Source organism: Lepus europaeus, chromosome 5, assembly GCF_033115175.1.
Source record: "Lepus europaeus isolate LE1 chromosome 5, mLepTim1.pri, whole genome shotgun sequence".
Lineage (NCBI taxonomy): Eukaryota > Metazoa > Chordata > Mammalia > Lagomorpha > Leporidae > Lepus > Lepus europaeus.
The window spans coordinates 33,361,583-33,378,807 of record NC_084831.1 but is presented as its reverse complement, the minus strand read 5'-3'; the positions used below and the strand labels follow the sequence as shown (position 1 = coordinate 33,378,807).

Sequence of the window (17,225 nt, the reverse complement as noted above, 5' to 3'; positions counted from 1 at the left end):
AGAACTGAATGCAGAGTAGGAGTGTGTGTACACACACCAGGAGAAGGGAGGTTAGGCCAAGAGCTCTGTGGGCAGAGGGAGCCACATCTGCAGAGGCTCAGGAGCTGCCTCACCCCATGGGGCTGGAGAGGGAGAGAGGAGGGAGCGGGGAAGACCCTGCGGGCGTCTTGCAGGTGGCTCCCACAGAAGTTAGCCTTCCAATCCCGGAGGCCTCCAGGCCCTGGTAAAGGACCTTATGTGGAGGATGATGGGACCGGACTTGTGTTCTAGAAAGATCCCCTGGTGCACTACGGAGAAGAGCATGGAGGGGGTGGCAGTGGCAGTTACAGGCAGCTGCAGATCTCACAGGGCCGCTGTGAGACGGGCGGGGTGCAGACGAAGGGTTCTGCCTGTCTCCCTCCCGAGCCTGGCCACCCTCCCATTCCCTGTGCTCTTGGCTCTGCCCTGGAAAGCCCATGGCTTTCCAATGAGCCAAAGACTTCTTGGTGGGGACAGGGACATCCCTGACCCTGCCCAGCTGCTAATGACCGTCCCTTGAGACATGGACTCTTGAGACGTCTTGCTCTTATGTCAGGGACACTGCCATTGAGGGCTGGGGAGATAGAGCCATGGGAAAACACAATGGTTTGCTTAGGCTGCCTCAGTGCCTTTGGGGATAGGTGAGTTACTAATCTGGATGAATAAATTGCTGTTGGTTCAAGGTACAGCTGAATACTGCAAAGCAAAAGGTCTTCTCGCCCCAGCTACCTGCCCTGTCTGACTGCCAGCTTAGACAGCCCGACCCGTGGAGGGAGCCTCACGCTGCCCTCCAGCCTCAGTGCCTTTGCACTTGCTTCTGAACTGCTGTTCCCCAGCAACAGTGTCTCCTTGGCTAAAGCCTCCCCCTCCCCTTACCCTTCAAAGCTCCTCCTCCTTCTCCTCCTCCAGGAGGTCCTCTGGGGCATCGGGTGGCCCTTTGTGCAGCTCCGGTCTGTAGCCCTCTCAGCAAGCTCTGGCCCAGCCCTCCAGCCGTCCGGCCATGGGCTCTCACTGTACTGTCAGTAGGTTTCCCCCCACGCAGCCTGCCCATGGGCTCTTGCCCTCACAGCCTTGACCATCAGGACTGGAGGTGGCCCGGCCAAGAGGGAGGATTCAAGACAGACCAGGATCCCTGGCCAAAACCCACCGGAACCTTCTCTGCTTCCCTCGGGCCTCAGCTGCCACTGCCCTGAGCTAGGTCAAGGGCTTACTGCAGCACACGTGTGCATGTGTCAGGCACACGCGCGCACACGCACACACACACAGAGGGGAGGAGAGAGGAGAGAGGGACTCTTGCCAGGCCATGCCCCCGTGTTTGTGCCCTGCTGTAGGTGCTGAGCCACTGTTCACATCCCCGCAGGGCCCGATGTCTGCCCCCACCCCAGAGAGAGCCCGGTATCCTCACAGCTTCCAGCATGGTGACCGCAGCAGCAGCAGGCATTTGGGGCGTGCACCATGCTAAGTGCTCACAGATCTCATCTGAAGCCTCGCAAGAGCCTTTTGAGTAGACGCCGTTTAGTCCCCTTTTACAGATGAGGAAACTGAGGTTTAGAAGGACCCTGTGGCCTGGCGAGCGTGGGGTGCAGCTCACAGCCTCTGTCCGGCCCCCAGGCCCACACGAGCAACGGGCTCCTGGGCTGAAGGTCAAGACTGTGCCACCGGCCATCAAGCCAGAACCTTCAGTGTACCGGGTCTCAGTTTCTCGCTCTTCACTGTGGACCGGCTGCGGCTGCCGGCCCTGCCGGCCACCTGTGCTGGGCGGTTCTGAAGCCTCTGATGCTAAAACGCCACCATTTCCATCCGGGGCCCCCAGAGTCCTGCTGCAGCCCCGAGGGTCCTGGAGCCCTATCATCCCTGTCTACTCTGATCTTCACTTGAATGCAGGCACAAAGAGGATGTCAGCTCATGTCCACAGGTGCCCCACTGTGTGCCAGGATCCAGCGCAGCCAGACCCTGGCCATGGCAGTGTTTGTTGACTGAATGAACGACTCCCTCTCAGTTCTGCCTGCCCCTGCAGTCGGTGCCCACCCTCTCACAGGAGCCAGGCCCTGAGATGCATCTAGTTGCCTGTGCTGTGCTGAGGAGCCCTGGGTTGACAGTCAGAATCTACATAGCCACCGATCAGCAATGACCCCAAGCCAGCCTCCTAACCTGTCCTGAGCCAGGAGCACTAGACAAGGAGTCTGAAGAACACACAAGCTCCCTCGTGCCTGGGGGGAGGGGGTGGCGCTTTGAATTTATCATTGCCTCTGCCCAAAATGCTCATGTGGCTGCTCCCTCACTGCACTCAAGCCTCTGCTCGGAGGCCTCCTAGCACTTTACCTCCTCCAGGAAGCCTTCCCGGATCACTTGTTTGTCCCTGCCTCAGCTGTTTCTATTTTTTGTCCTAGTACCCATCATGACCATAGATCATTGTCTATTTCCCCAATTAGAATTTAAGTTCCAAGAGGGCAGGAATTTTGTTTGTCTGATTCAGTGCCTAAAACAGCTCCAGACACGGAGTAGGTACTCAATTGAAGGAGGGAGGGGGCACAAAATCCCAGCATCCGGTCCCCGGAGGCTGAGCTCCCCCCGGACAGCTCTCTGCTGACTCAGCCTGAACCCCCAAGAGACCCAGCACACCCCCAGCCCAGCCCACCCCTGGGCAGGATTCCCAGGCCTCCAGCATGGAACCAGATGGAATCGGGCGCCCTGGGAGAGCCGCGGAGGCCGGTGGCTGTGTCCAGCTGAGGAAGGTTGGCCGCTGAGCTGGCACCCCCACTTTCCCTGATGCTGCCCGAGGCCTGCTGGCAATTACCAACACTCATGTGGCTGGGAGCAAGGAGGGCAGGGAGGCACTGGCACCTGACCCAGCCTGGCTCCCTAAAGCTGCTTTGCCCCATTCCGCTCCCACAGCTCCTTTCTTCCTCCAGGAAGCCCTCTGTGACCACACCCACCCATGAGCCCTCTTGTCCAGCCAGGCCCCTGCAGCTTCCAGGGCTGCTTGGGAGTCACCATGTAGCTACTTCGGCACACTGGGGGTGCCCGCAACCTGTGGAAAACCCAATGGGCAGGGCTGCGGAGACAGCGCCCTGTGTCCCTCCTGCAATGACCACAGGAGCTAAGGGACATGATGCCTTGTCAACTGACAAGCACTGTGCTGCTTAGCCCAGAGCCCTTCTGTCTGCCCTGGCCTTTCGTCCCAGCCTCCACGGGGAACCTCCCTGTCCCCAGAGTCCTCAGCCCACGAAGCCCAGTACGGAGCTATTTCCTTCTCCAGTGACCCCTCCCCCTCCTTGGGCTTCCCCTGCCCCCAGCCCCCAGCCTTTGCTCAGGCTGCCGCCTCCTTCCAGGCCCCACCCTTGTGGAGCCCCCAGGGTTTCCTGTTCCCCAGAGTCCCCTAGGCCCACTCCAGGCAGGGCCAGGGCCCCTCTCTCACTGGCTCTCACTCCTCGTTTCTTTGGGCAGTGCCCCAGTGGCCTTCACCTTGACCACAGCATCGGCAGTGCTTCCGGGAAGGCTTCACGGGGCGGGCCGTACTGTCCATGGAACATATTCTGGATGCCTGGCCGGGCACTGTAGAAACTGCGGTGTCTTGAGGTCCTGAGGGTCACTGTCATGCTCCCTGTGGTGGCACCAGGACCAAGATGCTGGGACCTTGCAGTCCTTGTGGCAGCACGTGACAGGGACGGCCTGAGCACCCCGGTCTGGCCGCCTGGAAAGCTTCCCTCCGAGTGCAGAAGCGAGAATCCAGGCCCCTTCCCAAGCACCACCGCCCCTGGGGTCCATCCCCTTTCTCCTTGCCACCTCCTTCTTCCCAAGTCGGCCTCCGGTGCTGCCATCTCCACCCTGATAAGAAGCTGTAGCAGGAGCCTTGGGACCCCTGCACTGTCCCACCCTCCAGGCCACCTGGCCCAGCCTCCAGACCTCAGGGCACAGGGCCACCCATGCCCGGGGTCTGCCCGGCCGCCTGCCATCCAGGCTGCAGATCAATAGCTCCGCCTCCTGCTCTGCTGCCTGCCCGTCTGTTTCCCCCCGTGGTCCCCAGGGAGTCGACCAGGCCAGCTGAGCGCTCCTAGGCCAGAGAGAAGAGGCTGTATGAGGCCATCTGTTTGGGAGGTGCCTCTGGCCGGGGCTCGGCAGCCCAGGGGAGCAGCCCAGCCAGGGGGGGTAGGGGACGAGGTAACTGCCAGGGGGGGCGGGCAGTCAGGGAAGTGAGAGTCACCTTGACCTGAGGCTCAGGGCCAGCCAGGGTGTGCTGCTGTCCCCCAGTGGGGGCAGATGCGGGAGGTGCCAGGCCCGGCTGTGCCTGGGATGCGGAGGGGGTGGGGAAGTCAGCCGGAGCCTCCTCCCCGCCCCCCATTCAACTCCTTTCAAAACACACACAACACACCCTTAAAATTGGGTTGCCAGTGACAACCTGGCATATCATCTTCGTTTTATATTATTCTTAGCTCTTCTGTTGTCATAGCAACTGAACAATGCTTTTTTTAAATATAGCAGTTAATTTTTTCATCTCCAGCAACAAAGTTCTGGTGCTGTCCAGAAGGCCAATGGCCGGTTTCACCCACAGGGGCAGAGGCCTCCAAGCCCACGGGCCCCGCAGCGGCCCTGTGCGGGGACCCTTCGTGTTGCCCGGCCTGGCCGCGCTCCGCAGTCAGGGTGCTGCAGGAAGCACCTGGGTGTGGGCTCAGCAGACCCGGGCCCAGCCTCCAGCCCCAAGCCCGGAAGCCTTCGTGTTTCCTCCCGGAGCCTCAGCCTCAGCTTTGGGTCACTGGGGCCAACATTGTTGGCTTCACAGATTCTCATGAGGCCAAACAGGCCAGGGACGCACGGCTACATGGGACACGCGGGCAGCCCCCGGCACACGACCGGGCCTGCTTTCCTCTCTTCCTCCCCTCCTCCACGCCCTCGCTCCCTTCCCCCTTCCCTCCCTCCCTCTTTTGCCTTTTTCTCCTCCCCTCCTCCCCTGCACCGTGAATTATTGATGATAAATTCCCAGCCAGTCACATCAGAGGGTTAAAATCCATAACCAGCCTGCTTGCAGGCTCCCCTCGGCTCGCCCGCCCTCCCCGAGCCAGTGAGCTCATCGCGGTCATCAATCATGCATCTCGGCTCCAGGACCCTGGCCCCTGTGCTCCGGCAGCTGCATGGCCCCGGGCAAGAGGCGGCCAGGCCGGGGCAAGCAGAGTCGGCCCTGCACTGAGAGCTTGTCTGGGAAGGGAAGCTGCCTCCTGCGCAGGGCCGTGTCAGGGAACACTGCATTGGGCTTCCGGTTGCTCTCAGCTCCCCAACACCCCCCACCCCAGCCCTCATCCTGCAGCTCCCAGTCCCTGCCCCAGCCCTGTTCTCTCATTTCTCTGCATTCCGGAGCTCAGCGTGGCATGCCTTAATACGACAGCACGTTTCTAATGCTCAGAGACCATCAGAATAGAGCCTGGGCTGCCCAGCAGGTGGTGAGCTCCCTGTCTGTCACCAGGGAGCTGGACTCCAGGCAGATCACCCCAGAGGGCAGGATGTGCTGGGCAGGGTTGTAACCCGAGGTTACAGATTGAGGAAACCCTTGTCTCCACCTAGGAGTCTATACTGGAGATGGTAATATTGAAATTGCTGTATGATTTCGCAGACCTTTGAGCACCAAATATTACCCTGATTTCAAAAAAATGAAACCCCAAACCGTTAACTTGCCCGGAGTCATTTAGCTGACAGAAGAGCTAACTAGGAAGCAGGGTTCTCCACGCCCCACTGTTCAAGGATGTTTCTCGAGCAGTGACTGAGTGTGGCTCGGGGACCTGAGAAGTCAGAGCTGCTGTCCAGGAGGTGGCGGCCACATTCAGGGGCCAACAGAAGACCCAGAAAGAGAAAAATGCACCCAAGAGCATGCACTCCGTGAGCCCAGAGAGAGAGGCTCCGGAGGCAGGGTGGGATTGGGGTGGGAGGAGCCAAGGCAAGAGGGGAAGGTGCCTGCAGGCCTCAGGCTGCCGCGGCCCCAGGCGCCTGTGGGGCTGTTCATGCCTCCATTGCACTTCATGCTCCCAGTGGCTCTGCCAGAGCGGTGCTGCGTCCAGGTCTGCCGGATGCTCTGCTGAACTTGGCAAGGTCACACAGGCAGAAGCGGAGGGACCACGTGGGCCTGACGCCTGGAGTTCCACCCCCGCGGGAGGTGGCAGAGGGAGGGGGAACCTGCCATGCTGCATCTGGGTGGCCAGCACAGGCCGGCCAGGCTGTGATGGCCGGAGGGGCCTGGTTCTGGCCCCCAGCCCAGCAGAGCTGCCTGGTACTTCGCCCTCCACCCACCTGGGGCAGGATGTAGGGAGAGACAGTGGCTGTGGCAGGAAGGGCTGCCATGCCGTTACAGGACAGCAGCTCTGGCCTGGGAGAGGACAGACCCGGGACAGCTCCGAGTCTCTCCCTAGGTCTCTGTGACCCCAGAGGCAGGTCACCACACGACCTGCCACGGTTTCCTGTCTTTTCTCAGAAGGCCACAACATCCGTTGTCCTATTTCATGTGCAAAAAAGGATCTGTCATCACTGGCATGGACTCTGACCATCTACTAAAGCCTCAGCCGGCTACAGGCTCTCTCTGCCCCCTTATCCTGCTTTCTTTTCCTTTCTGGCACTTGCACACGCTGCCGGGAGACCCCATGCCTCTGCGCTTGTCTGCCAAGGCCATTCTCTGCCATGAGGTGGTCAGTTCCACAGGGGCCAGCGTGGGACTCTGTGTCTCCAGCACCCGAGCAGCGCCTGCCACACACAAGCCCTGGGTGACCTGCCGCCTTCCTGCTCCGGTGGCCCCGCCTGCCCCTTATCCTGGCGCTCGTCCTTGGCCACTGTAGTTGCATGCCTTGAATCTGTCTCCCCCCACGACCCCGGACACCGTGAGGCCCCTGTGGCAGAGCACAGAGCCCAGCCGGGGGGGAGGGGAGTGGTTGGTGAATGCCTGGTGAAGCAGTGATCCAAGATGGCCCCTCCCTGGGCCTCAGTTTCCCTGTGTGTGCACTGAGGGGCGGGGGTCGCCCTGGAGGCTCATTACGCGCCCTTACTCAGCGGCGTTCTGGGAGGGGCCCGTGACCTGCTGGCTGGCGTGTCTGCACCTGCGCTTGGTGTGTTTGCCGCACCACTTGCAGCCCCTGTGCTTGTGCGGCACAAGGTTGTTCCCTGCCAAGAGCCTGCCTTCCCCTTGATGAGCAGTTCAAACCCCAGAATAGCCCATTGTTTAGAATCAGGTGCCCGGACCCGGTATTTATCTCCAGTGCGCCGAGTGTGCTCGGGTCCCTGCCAGCCACGTGGTGGCCGTCATTGGAACAGCTCAGGACACTTGGCTCCGAGAGGCCATCTCTGGCCTGGGGAGACACCCAGCTCCAGGGGCAGCAGAGCTGAAGAGCAAAAGGCATGAGCAGGGTAATGGGCGCATTTCCCGTGTCCTCACAGAGGCCACGCCAGATCAGTGGCACTGTCCCCATTTTAAAGCCAAGGAGCCTGAGGCTCAGAGGTCACCTTCCCGTGGAACTTCCCCAAGGTCACAGAATTTCCAAGGCACAGAGCGGGCCTCTGGCTGTGGGACTGTCTGGCTCCAGAGCCCAAGTCATTTCACCAACACGGTACATTTGGTGTCACCTGGGCACTCGCTTTAGCTCAGCCGCTGCCAGCAAACGTGCGAGAGAGGGAAGCAGCTTCCCGGAGGCTGTGGCCGGGTCCAGCCTTGATTTCTGCCTCTGCTGGCCTTGCCTGTCCTTCGGGGTTCTGTCACATCTCCCCTCCTCTCTGAAGGAGAGAAGCTGAGGATGTGCTGGGTTGAGAGAAGCCGAGCCTGAGAGTGGGCTGGGCACTGGAGGGCCAGACCAAGCTGGCAATGGGGGCATGGAATGCAGGCAGAGCCGAGCCCAGAGACAAGGGCTGCCTGGGCTGTCGGGGACATCATCCAGGCACTGCCACCTCCCAGCCATGTGACTTTTGGCAAGCTGGTCGGTTTTCTTGGGCTTCAGCTTCCTTATCTGTAAAATGGGAGTAGAGATCTTCTCTGTGGGGATTCAATAAATCCACGTAAAATTCTTAGCCAAGCCCCTGGCAGGAAGCAGGTGCTGAGTGAGCTCGTGTCAGTCCCATCATTGTCACGGCCATGGCTGCACAGTTCCGGGGCCTGGGGAGCCACACTTGGGGGGAGGGAGGCTGCAGCAGGCTCTGGGCCAGCGCTGGGTACTAAGCTGGGCACTCTCTCTACACTCAGGTCCCAACATTAGGGCAGGAGAGTCTGAGCCAGTTCTGTTGAGATGCCCCTCACTGTAGGAGGAAGGATGGTCTGGGAGCCAGGGCAGGACTGAGTTTGGAGGTGGGCACGCGGACAGCTGGTGGGAGGGGAGCTGTGAAGGAGAGGAGAATGAGATGCTCACTCAGGGCGTGGGTGGCCCCAAGGACCCCTTCGCTGTGTCTGGCCTTCAGGGCTGTCCGAGCTGGTGCCACAGAGGTGCCTTGGTCCCCTAGAGGTTGCCAGCTCAGCCGTTTCCCCCTTGGGCACGTGATGGCATGCATTCATTGACCACGGAGGATCTTTCCAGCCTTGAGGATGGCCCCTGGGGCCTGCTCCTGGGGTTTGTTCAGTGATAGGGAGGGGCGATGTGGGAGGAGCGATGCAGCTGGAGGAGGTGCCCATCCCCCTGCTGGGACAGAGGCCTGAGCCGAGTGTTGGACGAGCTGCTACCCCTTTGAACTCTCTCTCTCTCTTTCTCTCTCTCTCTCTCTCTGCCTTCCAAATAAAATGAAAATAAATAAAACTTTTTTGAAAAGATAGGACTGCAGCAGTCCAGGGGGCAAATGCAGACATGACGCTGGGTGAGTGACAGTGGGTGATACAAGAGAGGAACGTGGGGGCCGGCACTGTGGCATAGAGGGCTGGGCTTCTGCCTGCGGTACCAGCATTCCATATGGATGCCAGTTTGTGTGCCGGCTGCTGCACTTCCAATCCAGCTCCCTGCTAATTCTCCAGGGAAAGCAGCAGAGGATGGCCCAAGTGCTTAGACTCCTGTACCCACATAGGAGACCCAGAAGAGGCTCCTAGTTCCTGGCTGCTGGTTCCTGGCTGCTGGCTTTGGCATGGCCCAACCTCCACTGTTGCTGCCATCTCAGGCATAAACCAGCAAATGGAAGATCTCTCTGTCTCTCCTTCTCTCTTTGTATCTTTGCCTTTGAAAAAAAAATAAGTCTTGAAAAAAATCCCCTAATTCTTTTTACTAGCAGAGAAGCCCCCTCCCGGTCCTTGAAGATTTCCCTTTGCTTTGAAAAGGGGGTAATAGATCCCATTATGGGCCAGCACTGTAGTACAGTAGGCTAAGCCACTGGCTGCAGCATCAGCATTCCTTATGGGCACCGGTTCAAGTCCCTGCTGCTCCACTTCTGATCCAGCTCCTTGCTGATGTGCCTGGGAAAGCAGCAAAAGATGGCTCAAGTCTTTGGGTCCCTGCACCCACGTGGGAGACTCGGAGGAAGCTCCTGGCTCCTGGCTTCGGATTGGCCCAGCTCTGGCCATTGCTACCATTTGTGGGGTGAACCAGCAAATGGAAGACCTCTCTCTGTCTCTCCCTCTCTGTAACTCTGCCTCTCAAATAAATAAATCTTTTAAAAAATAAATAAAAGATCCCATTGGCCAGAGGTGGGTTCCTTGAGTCCATCACAAAACGGACTGCCACTGCCATGCCCTTGGCATTTCCTCCCTGGGCCTGAGGAGGGGCTCAGCCCAGTAAGAACAGGCTTCCTTCAGCGAGAGGACTGGAATAAAGAGCTGCAAGGGAGCTCCTGATGTTAAACTTGAACTTGTCCAGTGTACGTTTGGCGCCAGAGTTCCTGGTCCAGAGCCCTCCGTGCCGCAGGAAGCCACTTGACCCCTTCCTCTCTGAATCCATTAGGGCTTTTAGTTGTTCGCAGCAAAAGCTGACTTGAACTAGCTTAAGCGAAAAGGGAGTCTACTGGAGGGGTGATGAGAACCTCACAGAATTGACAGGGAGGCTGGAGAACTGGGGTCAGGAACGGACCCAGCGACAGAAAACAGGAGCCAATCGGCGGCAGGCTCATCACGGCCACAGAGGTGGAAGAATGAGGTTCCAGACTCAGCATTTGACATACCTGGCTCAGGCTCGGGCCTGGAGCTGACTGCAGGAAAGTACAGGCTTGGCTTGGCTGTCCCCTGGGAGCAGGAGAGCAGCTCCCTCCGGCCCACATGAAACCTGAGCGCTGATACAGATGGAGGGGGCAGGGGTGCGGAGGGGCCAAAAAATGGCAGGTGGCACGTGATCCTTGCCCCAATGCCACGGCTGAGATGGAACGGTCCACGCTCCCCACGTGGAGGCCAGAGATGCTCAGCTGTTCAGGGATGGCCACTCAGAGCAGGAGACTCATGAGCACCCGCTGTGAGCTTCTCCCAAAGGTACCCCTCCCTCCCCGCATGTCACGCTGAGAAGGAGTCTGCCAAATCCATCTAGAACCTTCTAGAGGCTCCTTGCGCCTCTCTGGGGGATGACCCCTCCTGGCTTCTCCCAGTTGCCCTAGAAATTCATCAGCAAGTCTGTTCCCCAGCTCCAGGAAACCGCTGCTAGCCCCAGAACACCCTGTGCCTTCCCTCACGACCCCTAGAATGGAAGGGCCGGGTTCGGGCCTGGCCAGGTCTCCTGCACAGAGCAGACAGCAGACTGGGATTGGACACCCACTGCGGGCGGGGCGGGTGCTCAGCGGCTCATTTATTCTCCCAGCAGCTGGCCTTCCGCTGTGTTTTCCTCTTCCCCAGATGAGGAACCTGAGGTTTAGCAAGAGGCATTAGCTAGCTCTGCTGTGGGCACAGCTGATCCGTAGCAGAACAGCACTGAAATCCGATCCCGCTTCTCGTGGTCTCCCTGGACTGTGGCACCCTGGCTCTTCCTGCTGGGAGCGGGGACGGGCCTGGGACCCGCATTCCCACGTTTGTCCTCTAGGCTTCAGAGAGTGTCCCCCCCTCCCACCCTGTGCAAGAACGTGGGCTCCAGGTTTGCACCTGTCGGAGCCTACAGACTGCTCCAGAATGGCTAGGAAGTCCTTCCGGGTCCCCTCGCAGGGCCCCCCAGGAAAGCAGAAGCGCAAGGCGTGTGTTTTGATTTTCACAATGAAACTTTGTCTTTGCCCTCGTCGTCCTGGCTTCTAGAAGCCAGGGCTCTGCCCTCCGTGAGCATCAGAGCATCCTCTGCTGCTGCTGCTGGTGCCCTCACCCTGATGAAGACTGGGGGCTCTGCAGGTGCCCGGGGCAGTGGCCTGTCCCAGGAGCTTGCCAGCCAGACTTCAGCAACCCCCTGAGGTCCCGCACGCCCCTTTTAGGGGCCATCTGGGAGGGGACTGCCCGGAGGACCTGAACTGCAACTCTGCAGAACATCCCACCTTTCTCTGTGCTACACACTGGACTTTAATGCGAGTTTTATTTTCTAAGAAGATTCTCTGACTAAAGTTCACTGGTCCGCTGGATACACTGATGCTTTTTTTTCTACAAGATTCTGCAACATTATCCTCGAACTCATCCCCTACCTCACCCCGGCCACTCTGAGAATGGCTGTTGTAGAGCCGGAGCGTGCTGTTCCTGCCTTGTCAGGACCCAGGGCCGGTCACCAGGAGGAGCCAAGGGTGTCACCTTAGCATGTTGCCAAGCACGGAGCCGTCCATTACACTGCTCAGTACCCTCCAAACAAGGCCCAGGCCAGCACTAGCTTTCTGCAGCACTTACAGCCATGGTGGTTTACAAGGATTTATCACCGATCTCTAAATGACAAGAAGAAAGGAAGTAAAAGATTCCCAACACAAAGAAATGCTAATGATTCAGACTCAATCATTACCCATTACTCGGATGTATTGAATTATTGCACTGGACTCCGTAAATATGTGCAATTATTATGTCAATTAAATTTTTAAAAAGTAAAAAGGGGGTAGGTGTAGGGCCGAGTGGCTGAGGCACCAGTTAAGATGCCCAAGTCCTGTATCAGAGTACCGGTGTTGTACAGCCAGCTACGGCCCTCTGTTCCAGCATCCTGCTAATGCAGACCCTGGGAGCCAGCAGGAATGGCTTGAGGATGTGGGTCCCTATCATACTCCTGGGACACCCAGACTGAGTTCCCAGCTCCCAGCCTTAGCCTGACCCAGCTTCGGGTGCTGTGACCATTTGGGGACTAAACCACTGGAGAGGAACTTTCTCTGTCTATTTCACTTTGTCTCTAAAAAAAAGGGGTGGGGGGAAGCTGGGCCAGGAGAACTTGACTTTCCTCATTCCCGAATTTCTTGCTACTGTCAAACAACAGAACCCATCTTGTTTTACTCTTTGCCTTGGCTACTACAATGCCCACTGCTAAGGCAAAGTCTCCCACATGAGTGCAGAGGCCCGAGGACTTGGGTCATCTTCCACTACTTTCCCAGGCCATATCAGAGAGCTGGATCAGAAGTGGAGCAGCCAGGACTCGACCGGTGCCCACAGGGGATGCTGGCACTGCGGGCAGCAGCTTTACCTGCTATGCCACAATGCCAGCCCAGGAATCTGAATCATTAGCATTTAAAACGTGTATTTTCCCCCATTATACAATACTCGTGTACTTTTTAAGAATTAAAAACTAGAGATAACTGCAATAAAGCAAAATAATTGCCTGCTGTGCTTCTAACCAACCTCCCAAACCAGAAACATGTTTGAGACCAGAACCTCACACAGTGCCTGGCACGTAGAGGGACTTCGTGTGTCCTTGTTAAGTAGAATTGACTTGAATGCTGGGCTCTCGGGAGTGACAGGAAATCAATAAATGGATGTTTTTGAAAAGAGAGAGTATGGGTCCGGCGCCTACCACATGGTGGGCCCTCAGACAAATAATTAATGGATGAAGGAATGAGTGAATGAATGGAGCTTTGAAGTGGGACCGCTCCAGCCTTGTCATCGGTTAGCTGTATGATCCTGGGCAATGCGCTTGCCTTTCTGTGAGTCCCCTTCCTTCTCTGCACATTGGTCTAATGAGCAAGGATGCTGACAGGTGCTCCTGGCCGGGGAACGTGAGGCATGGGCAGCTGAGGCGTGTGCCCAGCGTCTCCATGCTGGGGCATGGCGAGATCAGGGTGTGCACCTGCAGGCTCCCCGGGAGGATCCAATTAGATAAAGAACCAAAGGAAGCGTCTGGCTCAGGGAGTGTTCCTCTCTTCCCGTAAGCGGAAAGGTCTGGCAGCCTCAGCGACTTGGTGGGGAATCTGAGTACAGGCAGGGTCTCGGCTGGCGCAGGAACTAGGGCGGATTCCGAGGCAGCTGCGCCCGACTGTTAGTTGCTGGCGCTGCTATGTGGGAGGAGCTCGCCTTGTGGATCCTCTGGGGACCCCTCTTCCCAGGAGGCCATTTCTCAAGCAGCTGCCTCACCCCCAGGGAGCCTGATCCCTGCTGTGGCCAAGAAGATAATCTGCTTTTCCATTGCACCATTTGGCCTAGGGGGTGGAGCCTGGGCTACCCTAACTGGTGTGTTTGTGCTCCGGAGACCCATGAGAAGCAGCACTTGGCACAGGAGGAACCAGCCCCGAGGGTGAGCTCCATCGGGTGAGCACAGGTTGACCTTGTTAAGTTCATTGTCGCTGTTGCCATGGATTAGGGCCGGGGCGGGGTGGGGGAAGCTATACCTTCCCCTATATGACATTTCATCTAGCTAACATCCCTTCAAGGTGAGTGTGAACACCCCCATTTTATAGATGAGGAAACGGAAGGAAGAAGAGAGAGGAAAGTACACAAGGAGTGAGCGACAGCACGGCAGGGTAGGACTTGGAGTTCGTGGCTCTAGAACCCGTGTTCTTGGCCACTAGTCACATCTGTTGCCGGTTGGCAGACACGAGGCAGCTTGAAGAAGCAGAAAGGACTTAGGGATGGACTTTCCTCCTGCCTGGTGTGACTGTGAGCAAGGAGCCAGGGACCCGAGATTCCTTGGGGCTACTCTTTGCCCTGCCCATCAATACTTAAAGCACACATGGGTATTTCCCTCTGCCAGAGAGCTTGGCACCCATCCCACCACTTGCTAAGTGTTCATTAGGGCTCTTTTGTATGTCAGGCCTGGTGCTAGGTGCAGCCACGGTAATTACAGCGAACCCTTACTCTGTGCCGGGATCTGTTCTAAGTTCTATTTGTAGACAAGACCATTTACTCCTCACAAAAGCCCCACAGGTATCTAATTATTATTAGCTTTTCTTTATAGATGAAGAGACTAGGGCACAGAGAGGTTAAGTAACTAACCCAGGGCCCTGGAGCTGTTAAGTGTCAGAGCCAGGATTTGAACCCAGGCAGGCTGGGATCAGAGTTGTCACATTTATTTGCCCCACACTGTTTCAGCTCTCACAATCTCTGCAGTCCTCAAATTCAGAGTTTTTCCCAAAGGACATGTTAAAATAGCCCCAAGTGGCGCTACTCTTGTGGCACAGAAAGTTAAGCCACCATTTTGGACACCAGCATCCTATGCTGGAGCACCTGTTGAAGTCCCAGCTGCTCACTTCAAATCCCCCTCCCTGCTAATGGCCTGGAAAAAGCAGCAGAAGATGGCCAAGTGTTTGGGCCCCTGCTACCCATGTGGAAGACCCCGAAACTTGGCTTAGGGCTGGCCAAACCTTGGCTGTTGTAGCCGTTTGGGGAGCGAACCAGAGGACTGATGATCTCTCCCCACCCCTGCCCCCCTGCCTCTTTGATGCTCTTTCAAATAAATAAATCTTTAAAATAACAACGATAACAATAATTTATTTCCATTTTATTTGCTGAGAATCAAACTAGGCAGAGAGACTGAACGGTCCTGGGTTTGTGAAGTGCCTGGCGTCGTGGGGTCAGAAGGAAAGTGTCAAGGTCAGGGTGGAAGCTTGGCCCGTGATCTACTATGGCCTTGACTGCCGGGTCCTTAGGCAATCTTGGTACCTCTGTGAGCCTCCATTTCTTTATTTAAAAAATAGACTGTCAGTACCGATTCTGTGTGCCTCCAAGCCTTTCTATGGAAACTGAATGAGGTGACAGATGGCAACAAGATTTCAAAAAAAATGCACTGGACAAGGGTTTGTTATTGGGCTGAAGTGAAAATTTGATGTCAGTGTGATGAATAAATGAATGAATTAGTGAATGAGTGGTTCCAGCAGCCCTGCAGCTTGGTTCCCTGGGTGACAAATGCCCTCTGTGGCAGATATGTTGGGTTTCTCAGGGTACCAGCAGCACGATTTATCCTTAGCCATGCCCCATGCCCCTGTACCGGGGATTGGTTTGCATTGGATTTTGTGTGAGTCTGCAGGGCTGTATTAGCCATCATTTATTAATGTCTTCTGGGAGACGTGTCCTGTGCTAGACTGTGGGGAGACAGAGATGAATTCCCTATGATCTCTAACCTCAGGGGGAAACAGACTAGGAGGAGAAGTGGTGACAATAATAATGTTAGTAAACCAGTATTGTAAACAATACCAAGCATTTACCACGTGTCAGGTGTTGTGTTGAGGTACACTATTTCATTTAATCATTACAACAGTTCCAAGAATTACTAAAACTGTTGTCCCCATTTTTTACACAAAGGGAAATGGATTTTGACAGTTTAAGTAACTTGCCCAAGTTCACTCAACTCTAAAGTTACAGATTTGAGCATGAACCTGAGAAAGATGTGGATACAAATAACTCTATAATAGGGTAGAAACGATCATGTATCTTATTAGAGGGGCAAGGGCAGGCCTCTTAGGTTCAGAAAGAGAATAGAGGCGAGAATGATGATGGTAGTAGTGATGACGAGGGTGATGATGGTGATGATGCTGGTGATGGTACTGATGATGATGGTGGTGGTGGTGGTGGTGAGGCAAGGATAGGCCTTCAGGTTCAGAAAAAGAAGGAAGACACTGGTGACGATAGTGGTGATGGCTGATGACAATGATTATGGTGATGAAAGTAACAGTGATGTAGTGATGGTGATAGTAATGATGGTGATGATAGTGAAGGAGAAGATGGTGGTAATGATGGTGATGGTGGTGATGATGATAATGATGAAGATGGTGGTAATGGTGATGAAGATGGTGGTGATAATAGTGATGGTGGTGATGGTGGTAAGTGCGGTGATGGTGGTGATGATCATGATGGTAGTGGTGATGATGATGGTGGTGATGGTGATGATGAAGATGGTGGTGATGATGGTGGTGATAATAGTGATGGTGGTGAGTGTGGTGATGGTTGATGATAGTAATAATGATGATGATGGTGATGGAAAAAACGGTGGTGATGATGATGGTGGTGATAATGGTAATGTGGTGATGGTGATGATAGTGATGATGAAGATGGTGGTGATGGTGGTGTTGATGGTGTGATGATGATAACACTGATGGCTGATAGTAGTCCTGAGGGTGATATAGTGGTCATGGTGGTGATGATCTTGATGGTAGTGTTGATGATGATACTAATGGTGGTTGATGACAGTGAAGATCATGGTGAAAGTGATAGTGGTTACATTAGTGATGATGATAGTGACAATGGTGATGAGAGTGATGGTGAAAATGGTGGTGATGATAGTAACAGTGATGGTGATGGTGGGAAGGATGCTGGTGGTGATGATAATAAAGACGATCCCCTAGGGCCCTGTGGTTGAGCTTCTCTTGGTGCCATGCCTCGGCCTGGTGCTTTCCACTCTCTCACTTAATCCTCATAACAACTTTCCAGTGTCAGGATTATCAGCTCCATTTCACTCACATGGCCCTGAGCTAGAGAAAAGCCAGGTGGCCTGTCCAAGGACATCCAGTCTGAGCTGGGTGTGAGCTTCAGCATGCCTTACTACTAAGCTTCTGCAACTCCCTGTCCCAGGACCCCTCACCTGTGGGCCATCAGGCTGGGCATCTCAGCGATGCTCCATAAATATAATGAAAATGGAATGAGTGGGTCTCTGAGGTTCGTAGTCTTAAACTCAAGAGATATAAGTGATGTTCCGAATTGATGTGTGTGTCACCATGATTTCCAGGTAATTGTAAAGAATGTTTGTTGTAGCTTTTGCATTGCTGTTTCTCAATGAGAAGACGCTAAATGTACAGGCAGCACCAGGAGGCATTTTGAGAACTACTTTCACACAAAAATGGATCCATGTGCTGAAAATGGTGGAAACGTGCTGCCCCCCTTCCTGGTTTTGCCCAGTGTCTGGCACAGAGGTCGCTGGGAGGAGGGAGGCAGGGTGGGGGAGCTCGGGGCACGTGTCCCAGGTCCACATGTGCCTTTGTGG

General features: G+C 55.8%; 1 protein-coding gene across 4 annotated transcripts in view; it reads left to right on the top strand.

The window, feature by feature from the left end:
- Positions 1-17,225, top strand: part of HIVEP3 (HIVEP zinc finger 3) — a 488,676-nt gene that overhangs the window by 303,503 nt on the left and 167,948 nt on the right. The window lies entirely within an intron of this gene.